We start from the raw sequence: 21693 nt of genomic DNA on the forward strand, positions 1-21693 counted from the left end.
CTATAGAGGTCTCAATGCTGTCACTAGGACAGATGCTCATCCCATTCCAAGGGCAGATGAGCTCATTGATAAATTGGCTTCTGCCACATATCTGAGCACATTTGATTTGACAGCTGGCTATTGGCAAATCAGGTTAGCTGAGGAGTCTAAGGCCAAAACAGCATTCTCTACCCCCAGTGGACATTATCAGTTTGTGGTGATGGCCTTTGGTTTGAAGAATGCATCTGCCACCTTCCAAAGGTTGGTGAATCAAGTCCTTTCTGGGTTGGATGACTTTTGTGCAGCATATCTAGATGATATTGCTGTTTTTAGCTCTACCTGGGAGGATCACCTGATCCACCTGAAGAATGTTCTGGAGGCCCTGCAAAAGGCAGGCCTGACTATCAAGGCTACCAAGTGCCAGATAGGGCAGAGCAAGGTTGTATACTTGGGCCACCTAGTAGGTGGGGGTCAAGTTCAACCCTTGGAGAGCAAGATGCAGGCCATACAGGACTGGGCTCCTCCAACTACCCAGACACAAGTCAGAGCCTTCTTGGGCCTGACTGGGTATTACAGGAAATTTGTAAAGAACTATGGGTCCATTGTCACACCATTGAATGATCTGACATCCAAGAAGATGCCCAAAAAGGTTCAGTGGACAGTTAGCTGTCAAAGAGCATTTGATGACCTGAAGAAGGCCATGTGATCTGCACCAATCCTTAAGAGTCCTGACTACTCCAAACAGTTCATTGTTGAAACAGATGCTTCTGAGTTGGGGGTGGGAGCTGTGCTTTCACAACTTAATGTAGATGGTCAAGACCAGCCCATTGCTTTCATTAGCAGAAGGCTGACCCTCAGAGAGAAACGTTGGTCAGCCATTGAGAGGGAGGCCTTTGCTGTGGTTTGGGCCCTGAAGAAGTTGAGGCCATACTTGTTTGATACTCACTTCCTAATTCAGACAGACCATAAGCCCCTCTTGTGGCTTAATCAGATGAAGGGTGAAAACCCCAAACTACTCAGGTGGTCCATTTCCCTACAGGGGATGGACTTTACAGTGGAGCACCGCCCAGGGACTGACCATGGTAATGCAGATGGTCTCTCCAGGTACTTCCACTTAGAACATGAAGACTTATCTGGTCAAGGTTAAGTTTAATGTCCCTGCGTTTGGGGGGGGGGGTTGTGTAAGGGAGTAGGGTCTGCTATCCTATGGTCACCCCAATTTTTGCTTTTTGCTTCACTGGTTTTCGACTTAATGTGGCTGTGGGCCTGCTAATCAGACCCCCAGCCTGCTGTTCTCTCTCTACATTCACAGAGATGTACTATAGGTACATAACCAATTTGGTACTGGACACCTTGTCAGCCCCTATCCAGTGCACTATAGGTGCCAAGGGCATAGGTGCATCCAAGGCCTACCAGGGGCTGCAGCATATCTTTTGCCATCCCTGGCTGGTACTTAAATCGACACAACTGGCTGTTCACACAGCTGGGGCAAGGTGGTGTACTCACCCCTTGCTTAGATGTAGTATACCTATGTCTAAACCTATATCTGGACACATCCACACCTATCACTCACTCCTATGGCAGGCCTTTACAGTCCTGGAGGCAGAGTGCTTGGTTTTATGTGAGATGGTGCTCTAGCATGAGCTGAGCCTGTCTGCAGTGTTGGGACCAATTCCTTAATGCTGTTCCAGTGATACTGCCATACCATATACTCTTAAGTGCATTATAATCCTAGCGGTTATTGTAACTTTGGTTTGGCTTTATCAAAACATGTCGTGTTTTGTGTCATACACATTGGAATACTATCCCCTTGCCAGTCCTGGTAATGGGGATAGCAACCCACCCTCCTAGAGGGTGAAGACATGTTACTTTACTGAAAACGCGGTTAATCCTAACCAGAGCACCAGCATCACAAAATGGATGCTGCTGCCACAGACACATGTCTGGCCTCCTGCTGCTGACCGAAACTTGGCAGAGGACGCCTGGACAAAGGATTTCCTGTCACAGGGAGGTGTCACACCACCCCAGACAGGAGATAGTGGATTGTAGCAGGGAGGGTTGAAAGAAACTAGACACTGCCTGGGGCGCACAAGGTGTCCCTGGGCAGATTCCAGTCAAACCAGTTCTGGGGCACTCCTGCCCCAGTCTTGGCGCGAAGTTGGACAAAGGGAAAGGGGTGTAACCACCCCCTTCCCAGGTCCCACCCATAGGAGGGACCTATCAGTAATCCAGCCCCCAGATTTGGAATATAGGTGGGAGCAGTGCCAATGCACATCAGATTATCCTGACTGAAACTTATGAAATGAAACTCTGGACCCTTCGACATCCCACTCCTCGTGGAAGACTGAAGAATCTCCCTTGTGGTCAAGGAGTGACCACCCTGTGCAAACAGGCACCATCCAGCACCTCGACGTTTGCTTTGTTGCAGTTCCCGCCGGAACTCGAGCAACAGAGATCATCAACAAGACCCAGCGTGCCTGCCTTCTAACAGCCCGATCCACAGTCCCTGCAGAGCTGAGACCCGTGGAGGCGACCTGAAGCGTGGGAGCGGCCATCTTGGAGAAACTACGAAGCGCTGACCGTGCAGCATCCGAGGCTCCCTCAAAGCTGTGCATTGGAGTCTGAGAAGCGCCAGCCCCGAGCAGCTTGTGCACTGAAGCTCACCCCTCCACACTCGACAAGTGCTGCGTGGAGCCCTTTTTCATTTTCCTGCTCGACGCGTTGGTCCGGTCGCTTGCCCGTTGGCTAGTGGCCCCAGTACCGACGAACCTTTGAATTTGCTCAGCTAGTCTGGTTGCTCCAGACTGGGCCTCGCTTCCCTGAAAAGGAGCACCCGCTCAGACCTTGCGGGTCCGAGTATTAGGCCATCTTCGAATCCTGCGTGGGTTGCATTTGCCAAGGCCTGTTGACTCCGATCTTGAAGCCGACACTGCCAACAGCAAGAGCCTTCGTGGGACAGCTTGTGATTCACTCCAGGACATCACCGGTGCCCCAAAGACCACGTGGCAGCAGAGAGAAGCTACACAACATCGACCTGATTGCGCCCGACATTGCCTGGTTCCTTCCTGGTTCCTTCCTGGTCACTGGCTAGTGACCCAGACTCTGTCCCCTCTGCTTTCAGGTACTCTACAACTTCGATCCACCCTTGGATCGCACCGGACACTTCTCTTCTGGACGCCTGCAGCATCTTCATCTCCAGGCACCCTAGATCTTCGTGACGAAACCCGACACATCTTTGCACCTGTGCACCCGCTTCCTGTGGGTGAGGTAACTCTTGAACACCGGTGCTCCTGTAGTGGTTTACACCTCTAGTGTCTAGGTCTAAAGTTTTGTCCTTCTAGACCAGTCGGAAGACTCTTAAAACTGTAACTCGATAACTTTTACGCACCATTGACTTTACATTGGTGCAAGCTTGTGCTTTAGGCACTGCACCCGAATCCCGCGGGCTACTCCCGTCCTAACTGCTGTTAATCCAGTGTAGTCCCAGCGATTCACAAGGCCCTAGGCCCTACCCCCGATCGATTACTGATTGTTATACCACTTTTTTTATATATGTTTTGAGTGGCCACCGGCCTCATCCATAACTGTGCAACTTGTGTATGTTATACTGTGCTTTTATTTAAACGCTTGTGCTTCATTGCTAATAAAGAGTAGTGGGGATTATTCTAAGAATAAATACATATATTTTGATAATATATAACTTGTGTGGTGTCCTTTCATTTGATATTACAGGATTGCATATGGTAAAACAGCTGGCTTCACATGTCCTCTTGAGTTAAGCCTTGAGGCTGCTTAGTCCATGCTACCTCTAGGATAGCTTGTCTATAAGGTTGACTTACAACCACCACCATAAGGGATTGTTTGGACTGATATAAGGTGCCCCCAGAATTGGAGACATCATACATCAGGCCAACTTCTCACAAATGATTTCTTTTTTTTCCTCATTGCTCTTTGGACATTGAGTGCTCTAAAATGTTAAAGACTGCAGATCTAAAATTTTAGCTTACTGCTTGGCAGTAGTTCATACACAACATTTGGATGGCATCAATTGGCAGTGCAGCATTCTGAACCCCTACTAAGAATCCTGCATACTGCAATCCTCTCAAATCACAGGCACCTCAATTCAAGCTCCATTCCTTAGGGCCTTATGGTAATGGTGCAGTGCAAAATTGCCCATCCTCTACACAGCACAAACACGTCACAATTTCATAACAGACATATGACATGAATGTGCACTTAGCATGTGTTTCTTGTGCAGTTTAACAATATTAAAATAAGTGTTGCACTTGACATTATTTCTTTTTTTTAAAGTTTGATTTTATTGAGCGCAACAAGAAAAAGAACAGCAAAGCAATGAATACAACGAGTCCTATTTAACATAATGATTGTAGGGGAAACAAGAATATATGAAGGTTATATCTATCAAGCTGTATATAAAGAAAAAGCGCATACGATATAAACAATAAAGGGAAGGGATATGGAGAAGAGAACAGTATATAATTACTTTATGATATTAAGAGTAAGAAACATGAATATTAAATTATTTAACACTGTAAGCATAACAATAAGAAAAACTAAATAGCATGATAAAAATATAAGGGTACACATATCTACTAATCATCTGAAAGAGAGACAAAGAGTGAAGTTAAGGTGGCTTCTGTGATACAGTAATGAATTTAACAACAGAAGAGGCAGAGAAAGATAAATATGTAGCTAATGGAAGCCATAGGAGATCTCTTTTAATCGCTAGAGATATAGGGGAGACATCATTAGGATCTAATCTATGATAAAAACATACAACATTCCACCAGGATCTAAAAATGACTTTAACAGCTTATTTCCAATTTGAGGTTATTAAATGAAATGCAACAGCTAACATTAGATCTTAGCTTACAACGCAATGGTGACTGAGGCCATTGGGGTGACAAAGTGCTTAGGAATATATTGGTTAGAGAAAAGGGGACATTAACTTTGAAAGTCTTCCTAATTTGAATCCAAACCAACTGCCAAAACGGATGGCTTGAGGGGCATTCAAATAACATGTGTTTTTAATCGGCATTATAGCAGGGACAGGACCAACAAGTAGAGGACATACTTGATGAGAAAGAAGCTAGAGTCATTGGGGAAAATAACATCAGTTGGTAAACAAACTAAAGGGTTTGTTTGGTAATAGCAGCTTGTGAGGCTTTGTAAAGCTTAGACCATAACTTATCCCATATATCAGTTGGCCAATAAATCTCTTTCCCCGGCCAATTCAGTCTTTGATTTGAGTCTGTTAGGGGGTAATTTTAAGGTTCTATATATAGTGGATTCAGAAGGGGAAGTATCTAATAATGGAGAAAGGGTAGTGCATTTTGCGGGGGGATTGGAAGTTCTCAGTAATGGAAGAAGATATTGGTTGAGAGAGGGACATAGAAGATCATATTGCGATCTAAAGGTGGCTGGTAAAGAACATTTTATTTGAAGGTCAGTGAATGATAGGGGTTGATCGTCAAGTAGAATTTGAGATATCATTGCAAGCCCTTAGAATGCCAATTTTTTCAATATATGGTACAATTCTTAATTTGTAGCAATTTAATATGCCAAATGTGTTTCTGTTGTTGAAATTTAAGTGAGGGATATGATGATGGTAGGAGAGGAGCCAAAAATGTACGGAAGTGAGAAATGATAGGAGAACGTAATAATGAGATATTAGTAATAAAAGCAACAATTTCAAGAAAATTCAAAGGGAGAACTAAGAGATTTCTCTATTTGTGCCATCAAGGGAGGATATGCAGGGAGCTCCAAAGAGAGCAACCAGGCAGCCTGTTTTAGGGAAATGGCAGAATGATATGTTTTGAAATCGGGAAACCTAAGACCTCTGTTAGGTTTATGCTTTTTTTTATGAAGACAAAGCTATGCAAGGGGGTTTGTGTTTAAATAAAAATTTTGTTATGAGAGAATCAATTTTCTTAAAATAATACCCAGTAATGTGAACTAGATCATGGAAATAATATACAATATCAGAGGGGTGAGCATCATTTCAATCTAATCCATTTGGCTCCATCAGGAGAGAAAAAAAGATGCCAACATGTAATAGTATCATTTAATGTTTTGGTAAAGTGTTTGAAATTTTATTTGAATGTTTCAGGAATTGTTGGCGAGAACCACAGACCCAGATATTTTATTTTAGAGGGTTGCCAAGAGCAGCCCATGTGAACAAAAAGATGCGTTTGACATAAAACATTTAAAGGTAGAACTTCACACTTAGCAGTATTAAGCCGATATCCTGATAGCTTGAAAAATGTATTGACTTGCTGAAGACAAGGGGGTTAGAATGATATTAGTGAATGTTATCCGCGTACACTGACATTTTACCTGACGAGGACCAAATTGGAAACCTGAAATACGAGCATCTTGCCTGATTTTAGTTAGAAAGGGTTCCAGCACAATGACAAACCATGGAGGTGATAAGTGACACCCTTCCAACACCCCTCTAAGCAAAGGGAAGTAATCTGAGGTTCTACCAACAACACAAATTGAGGCTGTGGTACCTGAATATAGTAGGTAAATTAATGCAATCAATTCAGGTTGGAAAACAACCCATCTTAATGCATGACACATAAAATCCCATCCAATTCTTTCAAAAGCTTTTCAGGCATTCAAAGCGATAGCAGCAATAGGGTGAGCCAAAGATGAAGCCTTGCTGAGGACATTGAAAAAGACTTGAGAATTGTCAGAGGCCAATCGTCCTTTAACAAAGCTGGATTGTTTAGAACCTATAATGTCAGGCAGGACGGGATCAATGTGCAATGCCAGAATATTGGCAAAGATATTATAGTCAGTATTAACTAACGAGATGGGATGATAGTTCTTAAGAGAGAGGGATCATTATTTTCTTTTGGAATTAAGCAAATCATGGCTTCTTGAAAAATGCTTTGAGACATAACTTTCTGAGTAAATTAATTAAATAGAAGTATAATATTGGGTAGGAGGAGTTTTGCAAAATGGTCGTAAAAATCAACAGTAAAGCCATCAGTCCCAGAATCCTTCCCCCTACGTTACACTGAAACTGCATGAGTGATTTCTGCTAATGAAATATCAGTTTCTAATGACTCAAAATCAATGTGATGGTAAGGAGGAGACGCAATGGACTGAATATAAGTGAGAGATCAAACTGCTCTAGTTGCATTTCTGGAGAATGTACGTTTTTATAACAAGAAACAAATTCATTTAAAATAATATCTTTAAAAAGAGGAGTCCCCACAGGGCCTTGTAAAGATTCTAATCTAGTTCTGTCTCTACTTCAGATTCAGATTTTAATGTCTTTATTTCGATAATAAAATCATAAAAGACAAAATAAACACAATAACAAGAACAATTCATAAAAATCTCCACAATTTTACAAAATCATTAAGAATGGAGTGTCTATATATTAAATAGGGTATGAAAAAATATGGCAAAATATCCCTCGGTTAAGACATTATTAAACTATGTTTTCGAAAAACCAGACATTATGAAAATTTCATCAGCGAGATAAAAACAACCAATACATTGGAAACACAATTTACACTTGATACATTACAGACGGGAGACAGTTGCCATCCTTCTAGCTCTTATTGCCCAGGCCCACCCTAAAAACTTGGCAAGACATATCACAATCAAGTTAGAAGTGTTTGTTTTTAGGGCCCATATAGCTTCCGAGGCTTTCCTGCAGGACAAAAGTTTAAAAATGGGTTTTAACCATTTTGAACGGGGTGCACGATATTGGGGACAAGCAAACAAAAAATGACCCTCTGTTTCCCTACAACCTGAACAGAATATACATATATTAGAGAATGACTTATCCCAGGATGTGGTAAAGGAATTCAGGGGTAAGGACCCCACCCGAAATTGATGGTATAGCTTTTTGTCCATTGGTCTGGTGATAAGGTCCCAGTATGTTTCACGGGCAGAGTCCTGTTTAAAGCTTAGAAAACGACCCGTCAAGTTCACCAAACTGGAAGCTTGGACCAGGGACATACGGGTTGAGGCCCAAAATAAACCCTTAAATTCCTTTTTTGAAGGAAAGTTGTTAATATCCGGGGAAACCCATAAATGACTAAGCCCCATTTCACGCAGGCTATTTTTCACTGAGCGAAGCCACGGGATGCGTTCCGAGCCCCCCATAGCTTTTACCTCGGCTAGCTCCTTTGCGAAAAGCTCCAAGTCCTCGGATGTCCATATTCGCCTCCACAGTGACACTACTCTAAATCTGGCCGTGTCAGTTATTGGTGGACAGCCCATGTCGTGACAGAGTGGGATCAGTGGGGATGATTGGGGCAGCCCCACCAGATTACGTAGAAACCTACATTGAATTCTATATAGTCTAGTGAGGTCCTTATGGCCCCAGAGCTCTGCCCCATAAAGTGTAGCTGTGTTGATTTTGACATCATAAATTTGGAGGGCAGGGGCTACCCTTTTTGTGATAGTTTTCTTTTGCTCGCGCAAAAGGCGGCCAGTCATTTGGGCGAGTTTTAATTGTTGGGTCTCTATTTGTGGGTCCCAAGACAGACGAGAATCCAAAGTGACCCCCAGGTATGTCATTTTGTCGACTTGTTCCAGGTTAGCCCCGTTCAGTTGAACGCTACTACGTATGAGTTTTTTCCTAGAAAAAACCATAAACTTGGTTTTCCCCACATTGATTTGGAGACCATTTTTATTACAAAATTCCTCAAAGTGATTTAAAGCCTGCTGTAACCCTCCCCTGGTCTTAGACAAGAGGAGGGTGTCATCGGCGAAAATCAACATTGGGAATTTCGTTCCCGCCAGGGATGGTGCATCGGTGTTGATCAATTTAAAAAATTTGACAACCTGGTCTATATAGAGTAGGAAGAGGGTAGGGGCAAGAACGCACCCCTGGCGCACTCCTCGTGATACCGGGAATGCGTCTGTGGTTTGCCCCTTGGCCCCCCATCTCACCCTCGCAAAATTGTCTTGGTGTAATCTGATGATCATTTCGACCAAGTCCCCCGGCATACCAAGGTCCCTCAATACCTGCCATAGTTTCCCCCTCGGCACCAGGTCAAAAGCCGATTTCAAATCTATGAAAGCGGCATAGATGGTACCCCCACCAAGTAAAACGACTTTCCAGAAAATCATACAAAGCCGTAAAACCTGGTCAATAGTACTTATGCCATATCTGAATCCCGCCTGTAGAGGAGACAGTATTCCCTCCGATTCCATCCACCCATGTACCCTTGCCAGGAGAATGCGAGCAAATACCTTCTGGAAACAATCAATTAAGCTGATCGGGCGGTAGTTCCCTGGGATAGATTTATCGCCCTTTTTATGTATTGGGAGAATCTCCGCCCCCTTCCAGGTCTGTGGGATGCGTGCACCTCTGGCTATAGCATTTGCAATGCGGGTTAAGTAGGGTACCCAGAGGCCTGTATTTGCTTTAAAAAGGTCTACTGGAATTGCATCCAGTCCTGGGGCCTTCCCCCGCTTCGTTAACCCTAAAGCAATCTCAGTTTCCCTTTCAGAAAATGTCATGGTCAGATTGCTAGGGAAAATGGTTTGTTGCGGGTTGAATGAATCCGTTGGATCTGCCACATCTTGACAAAATTGGGTGGAGTAGTGATTTATCCAAACTTCAGGGGATACATGATTAGATGGTATACGAAAGTCACCATCCTTTCCACATCTAATGATGTCCCAGAATTTGGTTTGGTTGTTTGATTTACTGGCGGCCAAGAGATCCGCCCAGAAATCATCCTCCCATTCTCTCTTCGCTTCCCATTGGACTCTTTTATACCTTTGCCTGGCCGCCTTTACTGCACTCAAATCTCTGGATTTGACTGACTTAATTAAATGGCCATGGGCCTCTCTACACTCTCTATTATACCACTTGGCTCTAGGAGCAGGTTGGATCACAGCGTTTGGCTTACAAGGTTTAGAGAGGAGAGTATTGAGCTCTACGAAGCATTTATCATGTATGTCCATAGTCATATCTAGGTGAGTGTTGCCCATGTCACCATCTAGGGACCTCAGGTTATTGAGTGCGTTCAACACCACCTTTTCTAATTTAGCCTGTAATAGTACATCATTAGATATAGATGTCCATTTCAGTCTCCTCCGGTCATTGGATATGGTGACAACCCCCTGGCCCCTTGGAACAGGTTCCGCTGGGCTTGAAGAGTCCTGCATTTTAATTGTTAGGGACAGTGGGTTGTGGTCACTTTCGGGACGCGTGACAACCTCCAGATCAAGGATTAGACACCAATGTTCCAGATTGAGGAAAATATAGTCGATACGACTCTTTCTAACGCCATTATCAAAGGTGAAATTGGCTCCTTGGTCTGATTTGGTGCGACCGTTTACCGCCCTTAAACCCCAAGAGAGGCAAAAAGCGGACCAATTCAGGGCGGCCTCCGTTGCTTTGGCTAGATTTTTATTTGAGAGATCCGGAATATTCCAGGACACATCTTCTGCGGACCCCCAGTTATCCTCAGGCTGATACAGTGGCTCAAAGGTACAATTAATGTCTCCTGCTATCATTATAAAAGACCCTTTGTTCCAACCCGAAAGTAAAGTATCTAGAGCCCCTATCAGCTTGGGGCCACGGCCACCTGGTAGACCTCTAGAATATGTATTGATGATCAGCATGTCCTGCCCCCCTGCTTTACTCAACCGTATGGCCAGTATGTCTGGGTTGTCCACTGAAATTTCAGAGACGGAATATGACCAGGCCTGTTTAACCCATATTGATAGCCCCCCTGACGCCCGTCCTTTAGGACCTTTGATGGCGGGTTTAAAAAAGTTTAGGAAGCCAGCCCTAAAAAACGGGGCAGTAGCCCATGTTTCTTGCAGGAGGACGACCTGATAGTTACCTATGAAGTCCAGCCAGTCCTCAGATACTAGACGTGACTTGACTCCAGCTACATTCCAGGACACCATTCGAGAAGTTAACATGTCCCGGACCTCTGGGACATCACTAACTCTCGGGGTGGGAGGGGGATTCGCTGGAATATCCCTTTCTAGCCTAGTTTCTGCTACAATAGGAGCGGAGATCTTCTCCCCTATTTGTTCCCCCTGTGATGTAGATCTATTATGAGGCAAGGACTCCCCCTCTCTTAAGATATCCAGGGTGGGGCTAGATGTGATGGACATAACTTCCCCGTTCCCTCTAGCTGCGGTTGGTGACAAAGACGGTGTGTGTAGTCAGTCAACCCATTCTAAGTCTGAAAATGCCTCGAAATGGTTAGAGAGTGGGGGGTAGTACTGGCGATGAGGGATTGGATACTCTCGTGGCCTCCCCCCACGAAGGTTCCAGTGATTATGGTCCCTTGAATAGTTATGACGTGACTGAGGGTAGAAATAATCTAAATTTAGGGTCTGAATGTCACCTACACGGGCAAATCTAACTTTCCTCTGGATTTTTTCCACCACCCATGGGTCTCTAAAGGAGATCAGAATACAATCCCCTTCTAGATCTTTATCCCCCTTTCCTACCCAATCAACTCTCCTTACGTAGAGGATTTCAGTGGGAGAGGATGGTGGGAGTGGGCGATGTTTGTTGAGCCAAAAGGTGACCTTGTTCCGTAGTTCCTCATGTGACTCTTTTGTGCCCTCTCTTAACGGTGTTACCCCAGTTAGGACGATGGTGTATTGGGCCGCTTCTGGGGGCAAATTAGCTCTCGGAGGGTGTGGTGTTTTCTTATTAACTTGCCTATGAAGTCTGTTGGGGTCGGGGGTTTTCTTTTTTTTTATTAATAGAGGGGTTGGCACTGTGATGTTATTGGTTTGTTGTTTTGCCGGCGCGTTGTTGAGTACCAGAGGGTGGTTGGCTTTCGACATTGCTGGGCCGCTAGCTCTACTTGTAGCAAGCGATGACGAAGCTGCGGGCTTTGCCCCCGGGTTAGACTTCTTGTTAATATGATTATTTGGTAACCCTACAGTTGGTATAGTGTCTGTCCCACCTTTATGGTTTGCCCTCCCTCCAATATTGGGACCCCCCATCCTAACACTGGGAGTTGTAAGTTTGTTCAGAAGGTCCATATTAATGTTAGCTGCCGCTTCCAGGACATCAATTTTGGCAGACAATATCTTTGTTAAATCTAGGACCGGAAGCAATAAAGATTGAAACATAGTTTCCAGTTTAGCTAGTAGGACCTCGTCACTGCTAAGGCATGTAGGACATGAATTAGATGACCCTGGGTGAACCAATGAGGGGCAGTATGTTACAGGTAGTTCGGGGGCGATCTGTGGGGGTGAGTGACTAACGCTATTCGCAGGATCTATTTTAAGATGTTTTTGTTCCTTGACGCTCTGTGGACTTGAGGCATGTTTTCTTTTCCGTGAGGTCTTTTTAACAGTGATTGTTTGCGGGGCTAGTACAATAGTCGAAATAGGGGTCTTTGGTGTGGCGGAACCACCCGTGCTACTCACATCATCCTCGGGGTCATAACTATCATCTTCAAGGCTGGATAGGATAAAATCAGTGGTCGAGTCCACAGTTACATTAGCCGTATGAGTTCTGACCCCATCCCCATCTGCATGTACAATTGCTTCTGTTTCTAAAGTTGTAATACAGTTAAACGCTGCGTTCGTTATGGGGCTTTTTACATGGGCCAGGGCGCCTATAGAGGAGCGTTTCCCTGTAACTAAGTCCAGGGACAGTCTGTGTTCTGCCTGTTCAATTTCCTTTTCTAAAATTCCCGTCGCTCTAGAAATAAATGCATCTAGGGGACCAGAAACAACACCCTTAGAAGTTTGAATGTGCACTAGGCGCTGTTTCCCCGATCTTAAAGACATATTTCAAAGAAAAAGGATGAAATTATTACTAGGGAGAGGACCTCTAGGTAAAGCTGGGTGGGGAGAATATATACAGGATATATAACAAACCAGGACCTCTGGCCCAACCCAACCTTGTCCGACCACGGACGGCCACAGACGGTCCCGCCCTTGTCCCGGGCTTCTCCCGGCGCCCTCCCGCGCGCTCCCGCGCAGCGGGGATGCTACTGCTATTTTATGCCTATGGGGCAGATGGGAAAAGGGGGTGGAGCCGGCAGGGAGAGCAGCCCAGGTGGTGACGGGCGCGCGGGGGCTCCTGGTCCTCGGAGTCCCCCGCTACACGCTCGCAGCCCTGCCGGTCAGGAAACGCCCAAGTCTAGATCACAAACAGAGGCTGTCGGCCGCGCAGCGGGACCCGCGAAGCGGGTCCGGCAAGTCGCAGCGGCAGACAGCAGCAAACAGTGGCAGCAGAGTGTCGAACCCACCAGCAGTCCAAGGTGAGGTAGCGTCTTAACGCCCAAAGGAATCCGCTTGACCAGGGCTCCTCCGCCGGTTTTGAAAGAAGGATGGGGGTGGGGCCGGCAGGGAGAGCAGCCCAGGTGGTGACGGGCGCGCGGGGGCTCCTGGTCCTCGGAGTCCCCCGCTACACGCTCGCAGCCCTGCCGGTCAGGAAACGCCCAAGTCTAGATCACAAACAGAGGCTGTCGGCCGCGCAGCGGGACCCGCGAAGCGGGTCCGGCAAGTCGCAGCGGCAGACAGCAGCAAACAGTGGCAGCAGAGTGTCGAACCCACCAGCAGTCCAAGGTGAGGTAGCGTCTTAACGCCCAAAGGAATCCGCTTGACCAGGGCTCCTCCGCCGGTTTTGAAAGAAGGATGGGGGTGGGGCCGGCAGGGAGAGCAGCCCAGGTGGTGACGGGCGCGCGGGGGCTCCTGGTCCTCGGAGTCCCCCGCTACACGCTCGCAGCCCTGCCGGTCAGGAAACGCCCAAGTCTAGATCACAAACAGAGGCTGTCGGCCGCGCAGCGGGACCCGCGAAGCGGGTCCGGCAAGTCGCAGCGGCAGACAGCAGCAAACAGTGGCAGCAGAGTGTCGAACCCACCAGCAGTCCAAGGTGAGGTAGCGTCTTAACGCCCAAAGGAATCCGCTTGACCAGGGCTCCTCCGCCGGTTTTGAAAGAAGGATGGGGGTGGGGCCGGCAGGGAGAGCAGCCCAGGTGGTGACGGGCGCGCGGGGGCTCCTGGTCCTCGGAGTCCCCCGCTACACGCTCGCAGCCCTGCCGGTCAGGAAACGCCCAAGTCTAGATCACAAACAGAGGCTGTCGGCCGCGCAGCGGGACCCGCGAAGCGGGTCCGGCAAGTCGCAGCGGCAGACAGCAGCAAACAGTGGCAGCAGAGTGTCGAACCCACCAGCAGTCCAAGGTGAGGAAGCGTCTTAACGCCCAAAGGAATCCCTGTCTCTACTTACTTTTAAATAATTTTCCAGAAGTTTCCCCATTTTCTTCTAACCCCCATAGTAGCGAGTACTAATTTCCAATAGATAGGAAAAGGCAGCATCCATAGATAACCTATTAAAAGTGAGTTTAGCGTCAATAAGATTTTTCAAGGAAGAATCATTATTTGAGTGATAGTAAGTATATTCTAGCTGTTTAATTTTATTAAACAGTTTTTTTTTTTTTTTTTTTTTAAACCTTTATTGGTCATAAACACATGAAATACAGCTCAGTGCCTACAACCCACAATCGTAGGCCGGCTTTTACAGTGTCCCGTAAGAAGATGGTCAAGTAGTCACAATAAGGGTATGGGATGCACACAGCAAGCCGCCTACAACCCACAAGGGCCGGCCGCGATGGAATTAAACATGGGTCATAGAGGAGAGTGCAGGAGATCTACTTGAGTACACTGTGATTTTTGAGCAACAATGCAATGAGGTTACTTTTTACATTTAAAACAACTTAACAACGTAGTATGTTCATTTCCTTCCCCCTGCGAGGCCCCCATGCTGGAGCAGTGGAATGGTGGAGCTTTGTAGCGCGGGGGGCGCAAAGTTGAAGTCACTGTCCAGCCTTGGATGCCAGGCCATGCCGACCGTGTCATTACCACTGCAATAATGTTGACTCAACCACGGGGAAGGTAGTTTGCACGCTTGCCATGCGGAGAGTACGATATTGTGTCGTGCTATGGGTGTGTTGCAGTGAATGTTTGCCTGAATGAGAATATCCGTTCCTGAACCAAGTCCGAATAAAACAAAAGGTGAGGGGGGGGACGCTCGTCTCCCCGCAATCCCGTCCCTCTACGGTCTTTACGTTATGTATTAGGGGGCCGTAACATTCGGTGCTGCGTGTGTTCGCAAACGCAGGTCCTAAAGCAAGCAATTTCCAGCAGGGGGGTAGCATATGTAGGAGGCGCGCGCTGGGGCAATGTCGTTGACAGTGTGAGAGTGGGCAGAGCCCACGTGTGGGGACGGAGCGGCTATCACTGCAATCTATCCCTCAGTTATCCCCCTCCACGGAATGCTGATCAGTGTGTGAGTGAAGTAGGTACGAAGTGAGGGGACCCCATAGATCCTTGGGTCGTGATTTGGGTGGTAAGAGGTCAGCATAGTTGTGTAATTGTTCTTGCCAGGTAGCCATGCAACTCAGCCAGTCCTTAAATTTAGGTGCCCGCCCCCTGCCCCATCTGCATGCCACCTGACGTTTAGCCAAAAGGAGGCTTAGTGCAAAAAATTTGCGGTTTGTCTTAACAGCAGGGTGAGCTAGTCCGAGCAGTGCTATTTTAGGACAAGGGTCTATGGATATTCCGAGCATGGCCGATAGAGCGTCAAACACCTCCAGCCAGTACGTGGCGACTGCATGGCATCCCCACGCTAGATGTATAAAATCTGCTCCGGGGGTGCCACATCGGAGACATCTATCGTCGTCCTTGAGGCCCAGACGGTGCAACTTTGCCGGCGTGAAATAGAGCCGGTGCAAGAATTTATAGTGTATCAATCGGAGGCGTGTGTTTCCGGTTACGGCGTGTGTGTGAGAGCAGCTTGCCTCCCACTGCTCGTCTGTCATGGGATCGGGTAGGTTAGCATCCCAGTCATGCCGGGCTCTAAAGGAGGGAGGCGATGGAGCCACCTGGACGTGTTTATACAACATGGAGACTACATGTTTCGGGACAGTGGCCTGGAGCAGGGAGTGTAGAGGCGTCATGATTTCTGGTTCGTCCGGAAAATTGGGCGTGACGGATTTAATGTTTTGTCGAAGGCGAACATAGAGGAAAGTATCCATCATCGTGGGGGAGTTGTCCCCAAAAATCTGCACAGCCGTGCGGAAAGCGCCCTGCAGGTAAAGATCTCCCCAGGTGTTTATAGCGTATTTGGCAAGGAATTTACGTCCTAATTCTTCTCGGGCGATACTCACTCTGGGGTCATTAGCCACCGCCATTAGAGGCGAGTAGGCGAATAGCACTCCCATATGCCCTGCAATGCGCTTCCAGGCTCTGACAGTACAGTCCACCGTAGACGGGTCTCTGTCGGTCATACTGACCATAGTGTAGAGATACCCAGAGGGTTTTTCCGGTCTCATATAACCATCCTCAACCGCCAGGTGGGCCATGAATGGAGGGGGATGGAACCAGTACGAAGCAAAATGTCCTTGGGCACAATCGTAGTATTTTCGGAAGTCCGGGACTTCAAACCCTCCCTGGTGATAAGGTAACATCAGGGTTTTCAAACAGAGTCTAGCTTGTTTGCCTCCCCAGATCAGTCGCGATAGCTGGGAGTCGAGGGCCCGAAAAAAGCAAGAACCCGGGCTATAGGGTATATTCGTAAAGAGATACAATAATTTGGGGAGGACCACCATCTTTATAAGTGATATGCGGCCTGCCATGGATAAAGGAAGGTGTAGCCACCTGGTAACGCTGTCTGTCAATTTGTCCAGGACCGTCCCGTAATTTGCCCTGATAAGGTCCTCTCGATTCCTGGTGATTCTGATTCCTAAATATTTGATTTCATCGGATTCCCACACCAGGGGGTAGTCCAGAGGAAACTCCGAGGTCTTGTCTGTCAAGGGGAACATTGCAGATTTTGCCCAATTGATCTGTATCCCCGCTATAGCTCCGAATTTAGTAATCTCGCGCAATAAGGGATTTAGATTATCTCGTGGTTTGTCTACATAGAGGGTCATGTCATCAGCGTATAATGCGATCAGGAGTTGCCGTTCCGGGTAGACTAGTGCACGATGTCTGTGGTGTTGTCTAAGCTTCGCGGCTAGGGGTTCGATGGCGATCGCGAAGAGTATCGGGGACAGAGGGCAACCCTGCCGGGTACCCCTATGGATCTCAAACGGAGCGGAGCGCGCACCGTTGAGCAGCACCGTAGCTTGGGGTTTATAATATAACAGCCTAATCCAGTCTAAAAAATTAAAGGGGACCCCCATCCTTTCGAGCAGTGTAAGGAGGTAATCCCACTCCAGGGAGTCGAACGCCTTTGTGGCGTCAAGGAATACAGCAGCAGCTTCGCACCTGGGGTTAATATCTTGCAGCACTGCCTGTAAAGTACGCAAATTATGGGATGTGGCACGGTTCGGAACGAACCCCGCCTGATCTGGAAGGACGAGTCGTTCCATAAGGAGGTTGAGACGTGTAGCGAGAACTTTAGCTAAGATCTTGCTGTCCGTATTCAATAGTGAGAGGGGTCTGAAGGAATCGCATTGTTCGGGTGGCTTACCCGGTTTCAGCAGTGACGTTATTAATGCTTCTCGCATCGTGAGGGGGAGTGAGCCTTCTTCCAATGCCGCATAGAAGACCTGTTTCAGTATGGGTGCTAGCACATGTATAAAGGATTTATAAAAATCTATCGGTAGGCCGTCCGACCCCGGCGCCTTCCCTGACTTCATGGACATGATGGCATCCTTGATCTCATCAAGTTCGAGCTCGTGATGAAGGAATTTTTGCTGGGACGGTCCCAGCCAGGCAATAGCAGTGTCATCTAAGTATTCCTGCAAATTGAGCTTGTCGTTCCTATGTGAGGTGTAAAGCGAGGTGTAGTGTTCAGTTAACACTTGGAGCTGTGTTGCGGTATCGTGGTGCGGTGTGCCATGTTTGTCCAGTAAAGTTGGAACATAATTTTGATATCGAGGGGTTCTGACTGCATTGGCCAGCGCCCTACCAGGTCTGTCTCCCTCACCATATACCCGAGCATTGAAGGGCTTACCCAGAAATTTGCCTTCCCTATCCGCCGCTTCTGAGTATTCGTTCAGTTTTTCCCTGATCTGAGCATGCGCTGCGCCGTCCCTGTCTCCATTCGTCATCTCTCGCTCTAGCTGACAGAGCTCTAATTCAAGCCTATGTATGTCTGTTCGCAGCGCCTTGAGAACTCCCCCCCCTTTGGCGATACAGCTCCCCCTCATCGTCACTTTAAAGGCCTCCCAAACTGTAGTGAGACTAGAAACTGAATTAATATTCCGTTCAAAGAACTCTGTGATTTCCTGCTCCAATTCAGCAGTGAAGGAAGTGTCAGTCAGGTGTGCGGGATTTAGGCGCCAGTTCAAGAAAGGGGGTGTGGTAAGGGGAATGGTTAGGGAGAGAAGAACCGGGGAGTGATCTGAGTATGTGCGCGCCAGATGACTTGCTTTGGTTAACCATGGGGATAAACCTGCTGAAACAAATACATAGTCTAGGCGGGCCCATGTGGAGTGGAACGCAGAGCAATGAGTACCCTGTTTGGCAGTGGGATGCATATGTCGCCACGCATCCACCAGGCGGTGTTCCCTCAGTATTCCTAGTAGTGATCGCTGAGTATTAGTGTAATGAGAGGCATGTGGGTGCGACCTGTCCCATGCGGGTATGAGGGCCGTGTTGAAGTCTCCCCCCAGCACCACGTGATCTATCCCCAAAGCCTGTATTTTCCCCCACATGGTGAGAAGAGCAGCAGGGTCATCTGTATTAGGACCATAGTAACATGCAAACAATATTGTGTGCGAGTGTAATTTCCCCCATAGCATACAGTAGCGCCCCTCAGCATCTATCTCAGTCCCAGCTGGAGTGAAATGCGTTCCCCGTTTCACCAGTATTGCCACCCCTCTAGCGTAATTAGAATAGGAGGAGAACACCCTGCTCACAGCCCATTTAGAAGCGAATGGAGGGGAACCGCTAGGCATCAGATGAGTATCTTGCAACATAGCTACAGATATCCCATGCCTGTCAAGATACTCCAGTATTTGTCTTTTTTTCTTCGGGTTATTTAACCCACGTATATTCCAGGAGGTTACTCGGAACTGCGAGGCGGGCTGTGGTTCAGTTACGTCTCCCATATTTCTAACGGAAAAAATGAGCGCCAAACATCTACAACATCCATGCACAAATAACAAACGGCATCAGATATATGAATCGAATCCCAACTACCATCTCGGTATGCCCAACTGCTAGCGTGAACAATAAACAATTCTGTCCTGCAGGTAATATGTTGGAACATTCCACCTCCCACTCCGGCAACCCCAACTCGCCGGGCATCCTGAACCCTCCCAATCCCCACTATCCCTCCCATTCCCCAACTTAAAAACATTAGCAATGTCACATATCCCTCCATTCTACCACAAGAAGGGAGAGTTTGGGGCTCGCCCATTGGGGTACCGTACTAGGGGCACCAAACTTGCCATCCACCTCCCTACTCGCACCCACTTGGAACCAGGTAAAGACCCGGTCTCTTGGCGTGGGACGGAGGTGGGCGATCGAGCCTGCCAAATATGTATACCAAGTCAAGCAACATTTTTGATTTGTATCTCACCATGGTGTTGGCGCCTAGTCCGTCACCTCTCCTTGTCCACGGAGCGGTCACTGTGAGTATGGACTATTCCTGCTGGTTCATAGGCGAAGTGGATCTGGAGCGATGGTTTTCAGCGCTTCCTCTGGTTTCGTCCGCCCTGTGGCGTTTAAGAAAGTCCTCCACCTGCTGAGGATTTTGAAAGAAGTGTTGTTTGCCCCCGTGGGAAACCTTCAATTTCGCCGGGTACAGCATGGCGTACGTCATCTCTCGATCCTGGAGCTTCTTCTTTACACCTGAGAATTTCCTCCTGGCTTCCTGCACCGTCGGGGTGAAGTCCGGGAAAAATGAGAGTGTAGTGTTACAGTAACCCACCGTGCCAATCTCTCTCGCTCGACGGAGCACCGCGTCCCGGTCTCTATAATTGAGGAATCTCGCTATGATGGGGCGAGGTTGGGCACCTGGCGGTGGGCGTGCGGCCAAGGATCTGTGTGCTCGCTCCACTATTAAGTGCGAGGAGAACGATTCTTTACCAAAGAGTTCGACGACCAGATTTTCGATGAACACCTCCATTTTCCCAGTGTTGGTGGACTCCGCAAGGCCCAGGACGCGGATGTTGTTGCGCCTGGACCTGGCTTCTAAATCCTCGTTTTTCTCCGCGATGATTTTTAATAGCCTGTCCATTTGGGTCACCTGCCTGGCATTCGTAGTGGCACCATCTTCCAGATCTGATATCCGAACTTCCGCTTCTTGAAGTCTGGTGTCGTGCTGTTCCAATTTGGTAACCACACTATCCATGCGAGTATTGATCGTGTCAATTTTGGCGTCTATACTTGTCAGACTCTGTTGCATGGTCAGCAGCAAGGCTTTCCAGTCGTCATCAGGAGGTCCACGGGCGGGAGGGCTACTTTCGGGTTCTTGCGTGTTTCTGGAGGCCCGCTTAGATTCAAACGGTATTTTTGTCTGTTTGGCATCATTGCGGCCCATGTCGCGTCTAGGCGCACGCGAAGCCGGCGTGGTAGGAGCAGCCAGTGTGTGGTGACGCGAGGTAGCGTCTAGGTGACAAGGCGGAATTGCAGGGCGGAAAAGGCTCTCTTGTAAGTGGCGCTATGGGCGCAGTGTAGTTCAGAGGTGACGCCTATTTGAAGTCTTTGGCTCACGAGCCCAAAGTAGTAAAGCAGGGCTGGTGAACAATGTCTCCCCAGCCACAGGTGAAGCAGGAGACGCAATTAACGTTAGCTTAATCCGCCCACCGCTGCTCCAGCTAGGGTCCCTCTGTGCGGACCACAACAGGAGAGGAACCAGAAGAGCAACCAGGAAAGCGACGCTGCAATTGTAAAGGGGGCCAGATTACCTTGCAGGTTATGTCCTGTAGCAGATCAAGTGGCTTTGGTCAGGTATCGCCGGCTCTGCGCCAACGTTCAGTGTAGCCGGTGGGCAAAGTCACGTATGCAGGCGAGGGAGCGGTGAGGTGGCCTCCGCGCCTCTTCGATGTGTGCTGGAAACGGTGAGTTCTCTGGGCCGGTGCGGTGACAACCCCTCGGCAGTGCACGTCGTGTAATGAAAGGCGGGAAGATCGTCTCAGGAGAGCAGGCGGGTACAGTGAGCGCCGTAGGAATTGCTTGCAGGGTCACACAAGCAGCATGGACGAGCCTACCGCCCTTGGGGTGCCAGCAGGTAGATCACAGCAATGCGAGGGCGGCGGGGAGGTCATGAATAGCAAGTGGGATTTGTGTAGTCTCAATGCGCTACAGCGCAGGATATATGTTTGCTCCCTGTCAGAGTGTAATATTGTCCCGGCTGTATTAGCACCTATGCAGTCCGTAAAGCAGTGCGGGAGGCGGCGCCAGATAGTGCGTCTTGCCACTGCCTGTTGAAATCCGCTCCGCCGTTAATGGCGTGTTCGCGCTCTTTTCGCCGTCACCGGCCGTCTGCAATCACTCCCAGGATGTGGCAGTAAGAGGAAGGGCTCACCTTCAATGTAGGGAGGTCCCCCTCCAGCAAGACCCAGGCGCAGAGGAAGCGACGGCACAAAGTCTGTTTCGCAGTTGATGTGTCCGCAGCCCCGATCAGGCCGCAAATCCCCGGAGTTTCCCGGCCAGCCGGCCCCGGAGCGGCGGGTTACTGGCAGACAGCCCGAGCCGCCTCCGAGTAAAGCAGCGGATATCTTCGCTCTCAGACGGGCGATTCCGACGCCACTGGCACCGCTGAATGTGG

This window comes from Lissotriton helveticus, chromosome 8 (assembly GCF_964261635.1).
Source record: "Lissotriton helveticus chromosome 8, aLisHel1.1, whole genome shotgun sequence".
Taxonomy (NCBI): domain Eukaryota; kingdom Metazoa; phylum Chordata; class Amphibia; order Caudata; family Salamandridae; genus Lissotriton; species Lissotriton helveticus.